This window comes from Rhipicephalus sanguineus, chromosome 4 (genome assembly GCF_013339695.2).
Source record: "Rhipicephalus sanguineus isolate Rsan-2018 chromosome 4, BIME_Rsan_1.4, whole genome shotgun sequence".
NCBI classification, from domain to species: Eukaryota; Metazoa; Arthropoda; class Arachnida; order Ixodida; family Ixodidae; genus Rhipicephalus; species Rhipicephalus sanguineus.
The window spans coordinates 68,210,652-68,226,992 of NC_051179.1; the positions used below are offsets into that span (position 1 = coordinate 68,210,652).

General features: G+C 43.5%; 1 protein-coding gene and 2 long non-coding RNA genes across 4 annotated transcripts in view; all 3 read left to right on the top strand.

The window, feature by feature from the left end:
• The window catches only part of LOC119388803 (uncharacterized), a 180,348-nt gene that overhangs the window by 99,586 nt on the left and 64,421 nt on the right, over window positions 1-16,341 (top strand). The window lies entirely within an intron of this gene.
• LOC119388804 (uncharacterized) lies at window positions 1,237-5,968 on the top strand. Its single transcript, XR_005182839.1, has 3 exons — window positions 1,237-1,321; window positions 2,905-2,960; window positions 5,933-5,968. It is a non-coding gene; the product is annotated as an uncharacterized LOC119388804 (long non-coding RNA).
• Window positions 7,766-12,049, top strand: LOC119388805 (uncharacterized). Its single transcript, XR_005182841.2, has 3 exons — window positions 7,766-7,827; window positions 11,328-11,402; window positions 11,962-12,049. It is a non-coding gene; the product is annotated as an uncharacterized LOC119388805 (long non-coding RNA).

Genomic DNA, 16,341 nt, shown 5'->3' on the forward strand with positions numbered 1-16,341 from the left:
CTAAAACACGTCGGCGTCTTCTGGGGAGCGTCCGTCACCTTTCTAGCTCTTCCGTCTACTCGCGTCGGAAACTTGAGATGAACTTCACCCACAAATGTAGGTATGAACAGACAAACCATACGGTGTGCAACGCTTATGGCACACAGCCACCCCTTTCCACAGCGGTAGGAAACGTGCTCCAAACCGGACTACCTCGCGTATGAGTGCATGTGCAGAGTATATGTGTCTACTCGGTAGATTTCCCTTGATGTTCAAGATGAGTTGTCCGCGTCTATAACACTCTTGTAACAACACTTGTCGCAGAGTAAATTTGACAGATTAGTGACAGGTAAGTTTCCATCCACTTCTCAGAATGGCGCGGATTTAATTCAGCTATGTCTTACTTTGTCTGTGTTTTTTTTTTGTCGCACAGCATCGATACCGTCTTACTGTAGTGTCACGAAGCCGCAGTTATTAGAACATCTCCAGTTGTTTCGAGTAGATAAAGGAACTGTAAAAAACACAAAAACACGTCATGAAATTTTTCTAAGCGATTCGCGCTAAAAAGAAGTTTGGTTTATGTTCACTTGGGAATCGGTCAGCGAACTTTCGTCGGTGAACTCTCCATTTCCAAGTTGTTCTCTGTTAAATATTTATTTATTTCTTGTGTAATGACATCAAGAAATGGCACTAAGATGAAGTGCTCTTTACTTCAGGCCTTCCACAGTGACCCACGTTTAATAAAACAGAGGGCACGTCACATGCGAATAAATACTGCGGTGCAAATATCTCTCTTGATGCCTTTGCCCCAGAGAAGCATTTATTGCAAGCTACCAAGGTCGGTACAGCGCGCGCGCGCACACACACACACACACACACACACACACACACACACACACACACACACACACACACACACACACACCACACACCACACACACACACACACACACACACACATATATATATAATTATATATATATATATATATATATATATATATATATATATATATATATATATATATTATATAGAGAGAGAGAGAGAGAGAGAGAGAGAGAGAGAGAGGCAGAGTGAGATTGCTAGATAAAGTTATAGATATAGAAAGGGGCCCTATATTTGGTCCTTATCACCCAATATGTGCCACACATTACATAAAATTGCAAACAGACAAATTCACGCGTCTGTTTGACACGTACAGTGATCATTCCAACGTTATGTGCAATATAACAGGCCGAGGTAAACAACAAGAAAGAAACGGTAATCGCTGGAGTGTGCGAAGAAGGAGAATGCAAGAAAAAGAATGTGACTCGTTACAAGCTGCCAGGTGCGCGGCCCACTGGTGAGTGCAGTCGCTTTCTGTTTGAGTTTCAGTAACTTTGTAAAAAAGATAAAAAAAGCCAAAAACACTACCCTTAGCAATACAGGACGAAGTGTCAGTTGCCTTGTCCCTTGGTTTCGTGTTGGTCAGTTGCTGCGAGCTCTTCGTATACACTTCTGAGGGAAAGGTCGAGGTCCGAGAAATATTTTTCCACTGTGAAGAGCACTGTGACTTTATTGCTCGCATGCTTATTTATCAATCACTTGCGCTTTCTCCCGCGTCAGAAATCAGCTGCTTGCGAGAAGTAGGTCAGCGAGGGGCTCGGTGTAGTATAAAGGAGGGTGTCTGTTCTTCGGGAGTGCGCCCTTACAGAATGGCCAAGACTGCACGTACTCCCAAAGAGGAAGCCGCCCGACGCGGGCAATAGAAAGTCAATAGCCTGACGAATGGGGTCATCAAGCTTCGCTATTTCGGCGGCTTTCACGGAGTGGTGATGGATAGATTTTTTTTTATGAACCGTGGTTCAACGTCTTGTTGTTCGTATATATTCGTTTTGGACAACTTTGTTGCATTATGTTTGTTTGGCTTCTGTTTGCTCTTTGGTGAATGTGAACACTTGTCAGTGTGGTACGTTTTTGAAAACTTGTGAATAAGGTTGTTCTTTCACTTTTTATTACCGATTAGGGCAACGTACAAGAATTTCATGGTGTACCTACAGCGTGTCATTTCTCATTACCTTTATAAATGATGTTTTCCGATGTCTTCTTAAAACTCAGTACTTGTATGTCTGAAAGGCTGGTAAGGTAAAGATTTCCTGTGTTGTAGGCCCTGACTCTCAACAGGAATTTTATTGAAGGAACACGAAATATAAACCTATCATACAACACCATCTGTTGAACAAATTTGGTACGTCATAAAATAACACAAGTAGAAAGTTAAGGCAAGAAACAAAGCGATGCGGTTGTGCAGTCTCATGCGAATAAAAGTCAGGTGGTGAGGAAGTGCAACATACATTGCAAGTTCACCAAATGATAAAGCTATGGATGGTCAGCACATGCAGCTAGGTTTAGCGTTTCTGCAGGAATTATCAGCGTCGTAGGACGAGCCTCTGCTCTAGTGAGACGCCATCAACCAGGAGGTGGCCATGCGAAAGCGGCTGACACTGTCGCCATCTCGCTCAGTAGTGTGCTGCGGGGCTACGACAGTCCCCGCAACGAGTAGCAGCATACGAGGCAGTAGAGCGCCAGAACGCCACCAAGTCCTGCACTGTGCACACACAGGAGAACTGGGTCCACCTGAGTGCGCGTACTGGGGCGATCAGGGGTGCTGGAATGCAGAAGCGGTGTCGCGCACCCACGGCGGGACTACATTCAGATGCGGTTCACGTGTATCAATGCCTGACGCAGCTGCCTTTGTTATCATGATGTAAACGGTGCTAGCGTTTTAAGCACATAGAAAATCGCAAGTAAGGTATCTTCAACTTCACTTTTAGACTATGGATCAAATGATAATACTAAAAAAAGAAGCATTAATGTAACCGACAATATACATGTGAAAAAAATTGTTAGTGGGCTTAATTAATAAATATTGTGCATCATTTCTAGTGGTCGACCCCTATTATCGCCACTGCAAGGTGAACAAGACTCAAATAAACAGGAAGGTAATATTTCTTGCAATTGCACTCTACGTTTGGACAACGTGAACACTGTGGGTCCTGAAAACTGGTTAGGAAAAATAGGAAATGCTATCTGATGAGTAATATATTGAAAAAGAATACTAGCAATTAATAATAATATCGGGGGTTTAACGTCCCAAAACCACGATATGATTATGAGAGCCGCAGTAGCGGAGGGCTCCGGAAATTGCGACCACCTGGGGTTCTTTAACGTGCACCTAAATCTAAATACACGGGCCTCAAACATTTTCGCCTCCATCGAAAATGCAGCCGCCGCGGCCGGGATTCGATCCCGCGACCTTCGGGTCAGCGGTAGAGCGCCATAACCACTAGACCACCGTGGCGGGGCAAGAATACTAGCAATTAAACACATACAAGAAGTGCCACTTTGTAATTGCGTTTTATATATATATATATATATATATATATATATATATATATATATATATATATATATATATATATATATATATATATATATATCAAAAGTTTATTGAGGGGAAAGAAAAGAAAAAAAAAGATTGTTTAGGGAGCGGGTTGTGGGGCCCCTATTCTAGGGCTCCACTGGCTTCAGCGGCCCGCCGCGCCTGGTCGAGGAGTGCTAGTTGCACCACCCGATCCTTTAATGACCCATTTTTTATCACCGAATAGACAGCCGGAATCTGATTCATGGGTGTTACACAACACATACAAGAACAGTAACAGACTGCAGTAAATGTAATAGCATGATGAAATAAGCAGGTTTACAGGCATGACATCGAACCAGCAGACACAAGATGTGCGATTGAAGATAGCTGGCACCGACTGAAGATAGTTAAAACAGGTCTTCGTTCTGCAGTACATATAAAAAGGCTGATGATGATTTTCGAAAACGGGGCGTTAATATACGTAGTAAGAAAAAAATCAGGATTAGTGCAGGGGTACTAGCACCATCAAATCACCACCACCACAACCATTTCTTAGTTTTGTTAAAAACCATCTCTTATGATGGAGCCTAAAGCTTAATTTGGTGCCAGCGTCTGTGCGTATTGCTTGAGGGGTGCTCAGCCAGTCCAGTAGCCTTCAGAAATTCCAGCAACGCTTTCGTTGATTTTCGCGAGTGTGATGCGCTGTCCCGCGGTCCAAGGATCTTATCGATGGTGAAGACAGACGGTGTAGATCACCTAAACAAAATGGTCAACTTATCTAAAGTTGCACGTTGCCTTTCAAAGTTGCGTTTCAGCCTAGAAAGAGTGCCGGCTCTCTCGTTCATTTCAGAAATGGAGCCATCCTACGCCAGAGCTTTTGCTCACACGTTAACAACTGCGTGCCCAAACCGATTAGTCAGGGCAGAGATTTCTGTACTTATGTCTTTATTTTAGAGTAACCAGTTTGTTTTTGCTGCAGAACATAGAGAAGTGGAGTAGTCGTGAGACTCCCCAGTTTCTCTTTAGAAAGCAAGTTATAACAGAACGGTACAAAACAGAGCATCAGCCTGCACGCTGGTTTAGTGCACATTAAGCAATTGCTGCGAAACATTAGAAATTAATTGCAAGACGTGATTTCAAGGTGTTCTCATTCTCTGCAAGAAATAACAACTCCGAGCGCAGGCCCCGTACTCAGAAAAAGGTCTCACGGTGAAATGTTTTGTGGGAGGAAACATTAGCAGATACTCATGCAGGCCGTAGTATTGTCCAAGGCTGTCAGCCAATGGGAAACGGCTCTTGCAAACAAAAAAGTGCGAAGTAGCCCCCCCTTTTTTTGCTTTCTTTATTCCGCCACATGCAACGTCACCAAAGTGTCTCTTTGGTGACCTTGCCAGACGACATTGCCAGAGGCCTCGCCCAGACGACCGTACCGCGGCAGCTGATTGCCTCCGCGACTAAAGAAATAGTCCCGCTCATTCACTCGGCAATGTCATCCGAAAGTGGGGTCACCAGCCGTCCAGCTCAAGGCGTGCAGACTTGTGTGCATCCGCCTTTGAGGAGAAAATGCCGCGGACTCCTAAAGTTGTATACGACTATAGTCTCTCAAATGGTGTCAGAACTGTGAACCACCAGTATTCACGCGCAAATTTCCTGTACGCAAGCGTTCCATTTTACAGTGGAGCCGTCTTTACATTATAGAGGGGAGGGGCAAAACTTGCTACATGTCACACAAACTTGGTTATAAATGCAACTAACCGAAAACAAATATTTGGGAAGGTATTAGTGACAACGGCAAAGTTAAAACACGTAGAAAGGTGCTACTGAGTCAGCTTAGTGCTGAAAAAGCACATGCATGCCAAATCTGTTTCTCACTAAGGTGGTCTGCTGGGCCAGTTGGTGCAACGTATTGTAGATTGTATGCGCGGAAAAGAGCAGGAACAGAAGCGAAGAACTTGACAGGACAGACGCTCAAGTTACAACTGCAGTTTGTTGGAAATATTTGTCTCACACGAGAGCACAGAATCGCGCATGTGCAACCACCTTATCACTAGAATGACAAGGCCAACAGGAAAGTTATTTATCCGAACTAATATGTTCCGCGCTTTAACTATTTAGATAGCCTATTTCCCTATCGTTCAACGTTACCGAGGCGACACTGATGCACGTGGTTGAGTTTGCTTTAATCTGTCCAGCTTCCGTGCAGTTGTAAGTTGAGCGTCTGTCCTGTCAAGTTCTTCATTTCTGTTCCTGCTGTTTTCCGCTCATACAATTTACAATCTCTTTCTCACGTTGCTGAGGCTATGCGACATTTTGTTGACATAAAAGAACGGCGAAATCTGTTTCTCTTAGCTTGCGCAGAAGAGCAGTGCGGTGTCCCCATTTCTTCAGACATTCTTCGTCTACCATCTTTAGTGCGGTTTAGGTTCTTTACAAAATATCCATTCTATTGCAAAAAAAAAAAAAAAATCAATGACTAAACGCTGAACTTCTTTTTGGTGTCGTGGTAACGCTTAAAGAAGCTCTGTCTGTTCTCCGATGTTTGTTTTTCAGCTCAAAGTCGTTATAGGGTGTATCGCGAGTTGTCACGAGCCGATAAATGAAACCTGGAAAGAAACGATGCTGGACGACGGGAGGTTATGCGCGGTAAGTATCACAGGAGAATCTGAAACGTAATTGCAGTCTTCAAAACGAAATACAGGGCTTTATTTTCTATCGTTGTAACTAGCTTTCTCAGCAGAACAGCCAGAGCGAGTATATCAATAGGACCGGAGTTTGTCGCAATGGATGCTGCGTTACAGCAAGTAAGTGTAAATATTACTTCTCACACTTCCAAGCCAAACGTTGACGACACACTCGCTCATTGAATTTCACAACATCGAGTAAAAGCAGGTTTGCTTCCTAACTGCCATGCGTGCAGGAACACACTGATTAAAGCATCGTATGTTTGAAAAAAAAAAGAGTAATGTCTTAAGGGTTCCCCGTTTAACCAAGCATATTAAATGGAAACTGTCGCTGAAGAGAGACACAGTGTAAACAAGCCAAGATTGTCACGAACACAGAAACATTGTTCAAAATTTCGCTTTGTTTACAAACAATATAAGATAAGTCCTTGACATGTAATATTACACAGAAAAAGAAGAAAGCGCCCCAAACATGCATAGAATGTGCTAATAGCTATCTCATATTTGCCTTGCGACGAAACGAAATCTTTACCAATTACTATTTTTAAAACGTTCTGGACAACGGCATTTGCAGCACCTTATACTTCAATTATGGGAGGTGTTAAGTCAAAACGATGGAGGAATGGCCATGCATGTACCACTCGTGGGCCATGGATGGTCATTATAACAGTTTGAAGTGACAAAAGAACTACGTTGTTTTCAGCAAACTGTATCGTCATTGTAGGCAAATCCTTGCATCTTCAGCACGCGTTTTCTGCGTGGAATCAGACACGCTGTGCCAGGTTACGATAGCACTGCGGGAAAATGGCGCTCTATAGCTCAAAGGCGCGCATACATTTTGCAGAGACGAATGAAAGAGATATTTTCTTCCTGAGCGTGTTTGATGGCTTCCTTGATTTGCACCTTGCTATATAGCCCAAAGTTATTTGTACCTAGGTTGGGATGTCCTTCGCAGCGGCTGCCACCTGTACTCGGAAGCGGCCACGTTTTCCACTGGTTGCTAATGTTTATGCTGTCCATTTCCTATGGCGACAACAGATACGTGCCGCTTAATACAAACTTTTGCTGCCTTACAACCGAAGCTCCACCATTCCTTTTTCAAGGGGACCTCCAATAGCGTGTCATAACAAGCTTTTCAGTTCGCGCTCTTCTTAAGAGCACATTCGCAGGTAAAACATTCTGCACTCTGCACGAAGTTTGACTCTTTTGGTTTTCTTTTTGTCGTACAAAATTCTTCGTTGTTTTTCTAGCGTGCTTTCGATACCTTTAAAGCAGCGCGGCCGGTACTTCCAGGTCACAAGCAGTGTGCATACTTAAGCGTCACATGACACTCGTGACACCAGTGTGGCGCGTGCGCAGTTTTTTGAAAGCTAGCGCAAGCAAGTCAGATGAAGGTGATTGTGGTGGCACAGAAAGAGTCCCAAAGAATGCGAGTGTTGTTAAAGAGTTAATTTAGAACGGTTTCACGCTGAATGATATTGCCTTAATACTAAGCTACACAACGCGACAGTGAAAAGTCAATGTGAGACAAGATGCAAACAGTAAGTGCCGCCACTCAGCCATCACACAACGTATGTTTTCGCTGCTCTTTTTTTACTTCTATGTTTAATGCGTCAATAAATGTATAAGGTTAAGTATTTTTAATGTCTTACATTTAGCTTGTTCTCACAAGGAAGTAAATTGATATGACAATTTCTTGCAGACTTAAAACCTTGGACTCATCCGGATGGTTGTTTAGAATCAACTACGCTGCGTAATGGGAGAGTAAGTATCGCTGCGTCGGCCGCGGAACAAGCTATTGTGTCATGTATGTGGTTCAACTAAGTTGGAACAAATGTCTCGTAAAACCTGTTCGATAAACATTTTATAAAAGCAAAGGAGAAAGAATACCGCACAAATTACTGTTGTCACAGCTGCAATATGACCAACTCGCCGCAACTCAATCGTTCTGATTCATAGTGCGAAAATCCTCACTCGAGAAAGAATTCATTCACAAGAATGCGCGTGTGTTGGTTATTGTGAACATTTGCGCTATTAGCTACAGCTAAGACTTGAACCAAATGGTAAGGCGGACGAACAGGTTGTATTTCATTTTGAAAATCAGTTCTGCGGAATCCCGCAAGGTGGCGGAAGAGTTAAGAAAGGAAAAATAGACCACCACCCATTTGTAGCACGAAACCACCAAGGAAAATCCGTATGAATTTCCTTGGTGGCTTCGTGCTACAAATTGAGTGGTTGTCTATTTTCCTCTTTCTGCAGTTCATTTTATTGTGATTATTTGGAGACTGTGTTTTCTGCAAGTAATTTCAGTGGCAATTAAGTTCTCTCAGTAGACGAAAACTACAATAAACGGAAAGTTTTCTGGCATGGCTTTGTTGAAAAAGAAAATGCCGCGCTCTTTTACAAGCAGAGCTGTTATGCTCGAGGTTTGCCATGTCTCGTAGATAGAAAATTATCATCGTCATGAACCGGCACCCGCTCTCCTGGTCCTCTACATCTGCTTCGCTCCCAGAACACGTACGCCGATTTGTCTGGCATTGCATGCAATAACTGTGACGGGCTAGAGAACGAGTACACAGAGATAAAAAGAAAGACAGAGAAAGAAATTCTTGGCCAAACAATTTCTCGACAAGGCGAGATTCGGAACCCGCGTCCCCACGATCCGAAGGCGAGCGTTGTAACCACTCGGCTGTACACGCACGACAGCAGAGCATAGCATAGTCTTGTAATATAGACAGTATAGCAAGGGTGTGAGAAGGGAACTGAGGGATGAGAAGGGAAGATGTGAGGGGGAGGAGGAGAGAAGGAAGGAGGGGAAGTAGGAGATAGAGAGAGAGGAGAGAGAGAGAGAGAGAGAGAGATAGGGAGAAAGAAAGAGATAAAAAGAGAGAAATATATATAGAAAAATGGGAAGAAAGAGAGAAAAAGTAGAAGGCGAGAGAACGATTACGCATAGAGGGAGAGAGAGAAAGAGAGAAAGGCAGAGAAAGAAATAGACAGAGAGAAAGCGATAGAAAGACACACACACACACAAATAAGAGATAGCAAGAAAAAAGCGCAACCATAGCCATGTATAGTATAGTACAGTATAGTATAGTATAGTATAGTATAGTATAGTATAGTATAGTATAGTATAGTATAGTATAGTATAGCAAAGGGTGGGAAAAAGAGAAGTGAGAGGGTGCCTAGCCAAGCGAAGCCAGGGCCTAGCCAAGCCTAGCCAAGCCAGGGCCAGCTAGGTCCCCACCAGCTTTGCTGTGACCCGACCCTGCGCGTCTTAGTTCAAGCTGCGCTATTTTTTTTTCATTGTAACTTATTGGCGCGGTATTTTCCCCACACAACCATTGTTTAGCCACGGCCGCTAAATAAAAAAAAAAAAAACTCTTTTTTATTTAGCGGCCGTGGTTTAGCGCAGCGATTTGTTTTAACGCGATAGCGTTAGAGAGCTCGTGTCGTAGAAATTCCGCCGTCGGCGTCGGTGTCGGCACCGTTGGTTGTGAGCGAAAGATCGTCCGTGAGGGAAAAATCGATAAAGAAGCAAATAAAATAAAGAATAAAAGTTTCGGTCCCATTGAGGATCGGACCTGGGCCGTTCGAGTGGCAAGCAGGTGTCCTACCACAAAGCCACGATGTTACTTGCAGCTGCTTCGGAAAAAAACTCTTAAAGGCGAAGCTTAAGGGTCCCCCAGTTTTTATGCTGACAATATCATTAATTGCGCAACTTTCACTACATAACTGGGCCTCGACATTTCCGAATGTGCGCGTTGCTAGAGTTCAGGGTGGGCTTGGCAATGACCCAAGCGGTGCGTCTTTCGGGGCATCTTAGTAGTTATTTCGAAATATCTAATATTCTAAAGGAAGATGCCGGTACGAACGAAGGGAAAACTGCAGTAACCGCTGCCATACAGGCACTTCAAGGTGATAACACTTGTTTGAATGAGTACGCGAAAAGGTAGCTCGAAAGCAAAAGAATAAAGCCTAATGAAATTCACGCCTTGGACATCATTTCCGTTTTGGATAAAGGGCTCTGTACCGGCATCGTGTTAGCCACTAACGCGAGATATCACTCCAGAAGTTCTGGCACGATACTGCATTGGTGTTAAGTGTAAAATTTGGGAGCTACAAAAAACTAATCTCTTTTCAGAAACCACCTATTGAAGAAATATACCCTTCGATGAGTAAAACAAAGCCCGTAAAAATTGCGGAGCATTGATTATCTATCTAAATTTTGGGAATAATTCAGACGAATGACACCTATGGCGCAACCTGAAGTATGTTATGGGACCAAACAGCCTCGAAAAACCGATTGCCTTACTGGATAACGAATAAGGGGGCAAAGGGGGCCGGGCTGATAACAACGCTAAGTCAGAGCTACGAAATGAAGATGGCAGAAAATAGTAAAGGGCCAGGTAGCGCGTACCTTACCCACTTATTCGTGTCTTTTGTCTAAAATGCAATAGCCATTGGCTGTGCGGAAACAGCGCACATTAGCATGTAGGCCTACAAGCTTGTTGCGTTGGATGCTTGCTGCGATGTGTACCGGTTGGCTTATTGGTTTCTGTGCTCATTGGTGTGTTGGCGGAACCCCAATTCCGTGAGCTGCGCAAGCATACGCAACCTTGTGTGTGTGTTTTGCCGAGTTGCTTAGTTAGCAAGAAGTGTTTTTCTATAGATATGTGCATTTGTTTTTATTGCACATAGTATAAACGCAATAACAAACAATCAGTGCTGGGAATTTTGATTTTGTATGAGCGAACCTCGAGAGAACAAATCTGAAATTCTGCCGACGTAGCATGATTCTGTTTCTTTAGTTTGTTCGCACTCTCAAGCGTGGTTAGCCGCCCACAACCAGCCATCGCTTGCTATTTATGCTTTTAATTAGGAAGCACGGAACCACGGAGTTATTGTACATAGCTCCCCACGAGTAATCACTCAGGTCAACCTTATTTTTCGTTTTATAGCCAGATAATTTCGTTATTTACTCCTACACCCATTGCTCATTCAGGGTTTCTACGCAATACAAAAGACCCTTGGTAGTGCCACAATGGTGTTCGGTGCCCACACATTCGCAATATCCAAGCAATTGCATCACGTAATGATTCTTCGCTGCAATTTCTAGGACGATGGTTTCGATAATCGCCATTCTTTTGGTGATGACGTAGCTCACGAGTATTAGAGCTCTCTACATTTCACATAGGTAATAATCGACACATAGGCCTTATCGAAGAAATTAGTAATTGCTACTTTTCCTCTTCGGAAAGCAGGTACTGGCAATAAACTGCACTGAAATCTGTAAGAATAACACGAGGCAAAGGCTAAAGAATGGCACTCCGTGTTTGGTAAGTAATCGCTTTCCTTAAAAGGTCTTCTTTCCCGCTCTGCAATGACACTGCTATTCTTGATTCACGCTATCAGCATCAAATTGGTATTAAGTTTCATCTACGAAATAAAAATTTTTGAGCGATTGCATGCAATTTTGGGAATTTCTAAAATATTTCTAAGTTTTTCTGCATTAGTAGGAGAAAAAAGCATTGCCCAGGTTGTCGTTGTGAGTGAATTCTCAGGTGGATCAGAAGATGTAGCTATGTTACAAAAAATATTACAAGTCCTTTTGTAAGAGGTGCGATCAAAGTGCCTTAAATCGAAGCAAAATCCAGTCACCTGCGCTTGTAAAGAAGCAGGAACAGCACAGCGCCAAGGAATCTTTTTCTTTCACTTTATAACAATTGCCTAGTTCCTATGCATCAATTAGATATGAGCAGGTTAGTTCTTTCAAAATGAATACCAGTTTGAGGCAAAACTTCGTGCACTGTATTTTCATTTCGCATTCGCGCTTTTTAAGGAATTTAAACGTGTACAAATGGGGCTATGCCGGCCCTTTTTTTCTTACATACGCAGCTCAACTACGTACGCAAAGTCAAGGTGCCTACTGTGTCTGAGAATATTGCGGAAGGAATATGCAAGAACGGAGAGTGTATAATACTTCGTATGTGAGACGTCTTTTTTTATTTAGTTCCATTCAAATGACGCAGTTTTAGTGAATGGACGATAAGTTGATATTTGACGGGTTCAAAAGTATCGATACCGATTATGCATTTTTTAGAAAGAAAGGACGAACGCTTGTCTTTTTTATTATTTGCCTTGTAGGCGGGAACGCAGGGAATTGCCAGAAACAATGACCCACAGGAACAAGGTATAAAATTTCGGTAAATGAACAAGGAAGTAACTGTCGTAAGTTTAAGGGTGGCGCGGTAGAGGAAATGAGAGAAATTCGGAGCTATGTCTTGAAATCAGATTTCGAAATTTATTGGAATGTATGAAAGCAAAAGCTTCCAATTCGCCATAGTATCGAGTGTGTTTATTCAATTAATGAATTAAAAAGAGTCTGGTATAGTAAGTGTCAGAAGCACGATGACATAATATGAGTCAGGACTTAGCGGCTTGGCGGCTTGGTGGGGGACTCCGGAATAATTTGACTACTGGGGATTCGTAAGGTACTGCTAAAACTACGTAAACGGGTGCTTTTATTTTCACTTTGAGGCCATCGAACTGCGGCCACCGTGACTGAGGAATCGAACGGCATCCTAGTATTTTCGTTCTTGCATGGTGTTGTGTGACCTCCTTGCAACAAATTCCTCTAATGCTACTTCTACTTGAGCACCAATGTGAAGTTGTTTCTTTTCTAATTCTCTGCAGCCCCCTCTCCTTCAGCGATTATTGCACACGTACCGGAAGAAGGATGCGATCATGTGCTCTTCTCCGTCAATTATACGGTGAGAAGTAATGCTTTCGTAAAATGACAGAAAGGGGAGTTGTCGGTAGGGATGCACGTTACAAAGGTAAGTTATGTTGAATTCCAATGGCTGAGTTGGAGCCGTCGATGGACTCTGCGAGCGAGCACTCGACTCTGGCGTAGAGCAACGCCTCCAAATCCGCGACTGGAACACAATCCGCGCCGCCGGAGCAAGCATGCATGGGAGCAAGAAGGAAGCAGAAGTGCTTGAGTCGCCCAGAATACCTTGCGTGTAGTTATTCCATTCTGCCAATTCCGCTGTCGAATTCCCGCTCGTACGCGGCAGTTTCAGCGTCGCTGTCACTATCCGATGAATCACTCGTGCAGGAACTGGAGTTTTCTGACTCGGAGCTGTCAATATCGGTCAGCAGAAGCAATGTCGCACGATTTGCCCTGACGCCCATGTCGTCCGCCATTACTGTCAAAACACACGACAGTGGCAGCGCCCCCAAGCAGGCAAACGTGTTAAAGGAAGTACGTCACGCCGAGTTCCGGTCCACTCCGCCGATTTTGGCGGAGCAACTTTTCCTGCTCCACGGAGTGACGCCCGCTCAGAATCCCCCCCGACTCTCCCACTGGAACGCTTGATTCCCGTCCTCACTCTGCCATTGGAACACACTTGCTCCAACAGAAGCAGAAAAGCTTGCTCCGACTCCGCCATTGGAATTCAACATTAGACGGGCCGTCACGGACACAAGTGAATACATGTAGTGCGTTCTTCTCCACATGTGTTTGCGTCTGCGCGCAGATTTACTTAACAATAAAGCTATCATACAGTAAGCGGCGGCAGTATTTGAAAGATTGTGATCAACTACGACGTCTGAATTCCCAGGAAAGCAATTTTAGATGTCAAGAAACAGATTGTCAGATACTTATGCAGTCCAACTGGGGAGGCTGAAAGGAATACTGCTTTGGAGGGGCTGTACTTACCTTATAAGAATGCTTGCTTTAAAAATGTTAGAGTAACCTAAAATGCCATTTTAGCGCATGTGAAAATCAAAACAAATGAGAGCGAAAACATAAAACAAAACACTGACCGCAAGCCGCAATTACACCATGAAAACATTCCTTATGAATTTCAAAATGAAGGCTCGATGCGTAGATCGTTGGTACAAAGGCATAATAATGGAAATAGCACTTCCGTTAATATAGCTTTGCTTTCCCCATGGTTTGCCTTTATATATTATGCCCTGCCTTGAAAATATATGTGTACCAGTAAGAAGTAACTGCTTCACTGAAAGTGGTTTGCTTAAGGCCACTCTGTCGCCATGGTCCGCGGGCCAGTAAGGATGAAGTGACACCGTCGATGACAAGGAAGCAGTTTGTTAAACGGCTATGACAGACACTGATAGACTGCATGCTATCAAAAGTGAGGCTTGCACATTTCGAGGCGCGTGATGACAAGAACAAAAACCATTAATTCTCCGTTTAAATGTTGCTCGTTTTCAGGAAAGAGTCGAGGCCTCCTGCCGCACATTCTGTCCGTCTGTATCAAATAGACATGGAAACAACGTGGATAGAGGAAGTTTTTGTGCTGTGAGTGCATAAATATGGCCTTAAAGGTGCAGGTAGCATCCATACATACGCGTTCGTTTTCTCTAGGGACGTGTTTATACGTGCTAGATATACCCTGCAGGAGTGTGTTGCAAGCGGTACAGCGTTTCGAAAAGGTGAATTACGGGCGTGATAAGGTATACCAGGTTTTGACAATAGTTTTCACCGTGATATGATAGTAGTAGCAAAGTGTTCTTGTTGCTTTTATGCTTTATAGCATGTTGTTCCCAAGAAATACTAATCATGCTTACAATTCGACAAACCATATGGGAGCCACACTGACTGGAATACCATTTATATACATATACCCAAGGACTCTTGTACGGGCGAAAGGGGAAAGGTCAAAGTCTACACTTTGAATTTCGCGTTTTTAGAGATCAGATATATTTGTTCGTTTTTATTGTTGAGCGTAGGTAATGTTTACAAAGAAAAGTTGCTACGCGCATCTGTGCCTTAACTCGTAAGGCGAAGCAAAAGAGTGGGAACGGTCGATTTACTAATCGGGCACAAATGGTGTGACTTTCGAATAGTTTTTTCGTGCCGTTGCTAATGACGCACAATATAGGTGTTTTAACCAGGAAGACAGGTCGTATTGCTCAAAACTTGCGTACTGGTAAGGCGGAAACGTGAAGTGACGTAAACTGTTTCGCTTCATGACTCTCGCTAATGGATACGCCAATTGCGAGTGAAATGAAGCCAAACATGGATGTGCCGCGAGCCATATGCCTTCGTTGTGTCGCGGATGTAGCGCCGTCAACACAACGACAATGTTGTATACAACCAGTCTCAGTTGCTTTTGCAAATGTAGCATTTACTACGCTTGCACAACTTCAGTGCAACCAGCCGCGTGCCTCTGTGTTGTAGCTGCAGAACCATGCGTGAAAAGGAATATATCAAATGATTGCGTCTCGTGACAACTCCGCAGGAAACTATATTTGAAAAGAAAGCCGCCATTGAAGTCCTTGACATCCGTTACCTTTATGTGCAAACATCGATGCATGAAACATGTACTACAAGTCACGAAGCGTGTGTTCGTTCCTCTCTATTTTGTAATGGGCTATTGAATGTTAAAGGGACAGTCGGTTTTTCAGGGGTGTAGTAGACATCTTTATTGTTTGCAACTCGCCTTTGTGTGTCTAGTTGACGTTCGTGCATTATTCTTGTTTGCTCTCTGCTTCACTCTTTTTACTTTTGGTAGATCATTTCACACTTTTGGTTAGCCGGCCTTACAGGAGGCAAACTTTGCCTCTCGCTACATTTAGGATAGCGATAATAACTACCTGACGTCTTGATTATTCATTTATTGCAGCTGTTGTCCGCCGAGATGATGCTTCTTCACGATTCGCTCGACTGAAACATTGTACATGTGATATCCTCAGTTTAGGGAGCCCTGATTTTCTTTCTCTTCCCAGATGGAGACTACGGGAAGATGGTGGCCGAAAGTGACCGAAGTCGGACAGTGTTTCGCCGGCGTGTGCATCCCCGAATGTGAGTGGTTTTAGGGAATAGCGAGGGGAGAAGCTGGTGAGAGGGACCTGTTATGTTGGCGCGTGAGGACAGCTGTCAGCGATAACTATCTCTCTTGGTTATTCTACATGGAACATTCATTCGCGATATTTAAACGACCAACTTCCGATGCGAAGAAATTCTTGGAGCATACTCAGATAATGTATTCGCGTATGTGTGCACATAATTTTACACATTCTTTCGACCACTCATGGTGTTGCAACGTTCAGAGGTGAGTCGTTCGTGCTTAACTTGTAGCTTTAGCGCGAACACTTATATAGAAGACTCAACAGGGAGTCACTTTATTGGAATAAAATATTTATTGTGTTAAGCGTACAGTTAGATATTGTACTTCACGGTTTTCTGAATAAGTTTCCGATGTTATATTAGTTGCGTTTACGATATGTTGAAACCATCGAAACAGC